Below are 2,538 nucleotides of genomic sequence, written 5' to 3'. Positions count from 1 at the left end.
TTTAGTTTCTAATCTTAGTCCTAGGGGAAACAGCTTTCGGGAACAAGAGCTGATTACCCAGTGTACCAGGAAATAGAAGTTAAAAAATATCTAGAAAGAAGTAAAACTTAGAAAGACAGAGAGAAATAATTCTGCTATGCACTTTCCATCAGGTGTATTGGTCACTAATCACACGCCAATATTATAGGTATAACTGATATCCTATGTCAGAGGCGATCTTCCAGATGGGCCTTTACAGGCCTCAGCCATGTAGCTATAGATGTTGGCTCCCAACATAACTCATGCGTATGTAGAGACTTACTGTAAAGAGAATAGAATTGGCAAAATAGACCACTGGGAAGTGACAGTGGGCGAGGGTTGCAGGGCTGAGATAAAGGGAACTGGAACTGTTTTTTCTCTATATCACTTAGTGTTGTTTGAGATAATGAGCAGACAGGCCTGACGTAAGCAAGGGTGGGAAAGTGAAGAGAGGCCGCATGTCATAAAGCCAGTACCATGCCAGGTGCTTCATGTGAACTGCTCACGATAACTTCATCATGTCCTTGATTCTCTGTCCATTTCACATATGAGGAAGCAGTTCATACATGTTGACTAGCCATTAGTCACGTTGCCAGTTTGTTTTCTCATCTGTTATTCTCTGAAGTCTCATGAAGGGGAACAGTTCAGTGACATTAGACAGAAAGTTTAGGCTGAGGATGTTTTGTGAAGACTTCGATGTCAGACTGTGGAGTGTGGGCTCATCTTAGTGGTAATGGAAACACAGTCAGTGTTTTTAGTTTGGGAAGAAGGGAATGAAGTTCATGATACCAAAACAGGCAAGTTAGGAAGCTTTAGCCTGACAGCTGTCAATTTCTCAGCTCATCTTTGAAATGTAAGGCTTCCACTTTGTCTCTCGTCAGTCCGAATTTGTTTATGAGGTCCTTTCTCCAAGGGGAACGGGAGAAGGTGGAGTGTCTAGGCCTCCACCAAAACACACTTGCACTTACTAAAGGTATGACAATGAAGAATAAGAAGATTTCCTTCTTGCTGTGGGCAGAACCCAGAGCAGAGCGGGGCAGGCTAGTGCTTTCTTGGCGACATCAAACAACTGGATCCAGGATCTCATGATCAGCATTCATTCTGAAATGTTCCCATCTTCCCTTTTCTAGATTTATTCCCTCAAGTCATATACTAACTTCAGGGCCGAAAATGTTTTAGCTCACCATCAATTTATTTGCTATTGAGGAATAGAGATGAACCACTGACATTATTGCATGATTGCCCGTGATAAGTTTAATGTGAAATGAAATTATGTGACAGAATTCGACAACGGTCGGTTGCCTTGAAAATGGACACCTCACCTCCAACTTGGTGTTGACATCTAATAAGGGCATAGCTTTGTCGTTTGTCTTTCAGCAGGGTTGCTGGCCATCCCATTGTGCCATGGGAGCAGCTGACTACCTGATTCGCGAAGAAAACATCTTGGCATGGATCACCTTTCCTTTTCACACTTCGGGCCTGCGGAGTTCCAGATTCCCTAGCATTGTCCCTGACTACCAAGGTGGCCCTGGGAAATATTTTAAGTAGGTGAAAGTTGTTGACAGTCTCTTTTTCTCTTGCCTTCATGCTACCCTTGGCTGCCCATGGATACCAAACACCAAGCACCCAAAAGGAATGACCAAATTCCCGAAACTTTCTTGGCTGACTTTGCTCTCCTAAAAACAATGACCCCCACCCCCTCCATTGCTGCAGGGGCTTGTTCTCAACTAGGTGACCATAAGAGGCAAAAAATCAGTCCCAAAAATCTAATCTCCACTAATCAGTAGGTGAGCTAATGTATTAGTCTTCCAAGGTAACACAATGCAGGCACCGTCTCTCTATTTCTTCTTCTTATAGAGAATTTAGAACTTCAAGGAACTTAATAGACCGCTCAAGTCCAAACACCAGAGGTTCTGATTCAGTAAGTCTAAAGTGACGCTAAGTCTATGGTATCTAGAAAAAGCTCTAGTTGACTATCTCATGTCACCCTGAGTAAGAAATACTACTTTCACGAGGTAATGATTGTGAGGTGGTGAAGTTGCCCTGTTGAATGCAGTTACCACTAGCCACATGTGACAATTTAAATTTAAATTAAAGTAAAATAAAGTTAAAATTCGGTTCCTCAGTCATCCTAACCACTTCCAAGTACTCATAACCATATGTGGCTAGTGACTATTGTATTCAGTGGTGCAGATAGAAAACATTTTCACCATCACAGATAGTTCTCTTGGACAGTGGTGTGATCAATTATAAATCTAATGTTGTTTATTGTTTAGTCTAAGTGAAGAAACAGCACGTGGGGAAGCAGAACAGGATGGGAAGGCAGAAGGAGTTCTTAAAGTTTATCTTCCCTAAGGGGAACAGTACCAGTCAGGGTGTTTCTTTGGTGCCCAGAATATTTGTCCATTATGATTCAACTGTGACTTACAGCTTGACTGTGTTTTTGTTAGATTTTTAGCAGTTGGCATGAATGCCACCTGACAGTGACATACTAATTCTAATTCAGCTGACACCCCACTG

This window comes from Carlito syrichta, unplaced genomic scaffold (genome assembly GCF_000164805.1).
Source record: "Carlito syrichta isolate Samal-C Ts95f unplaced genomic scaffold, Tarsius_syrichta-2.0.1 Scaffold315856, whole genome shotgun sequence".
In the NCBI taxonomy this organism is placed as follows: Eukaryota; Metazoa; Chordata; class Mammalia; order Primates; family Tarsiidae; genus Carlito; species Carlito syrichta.
The sequence above is the reverse complement of the archived record's forward strand: the minus strand, read 5'-3'. Positions refer to the sequence as shown.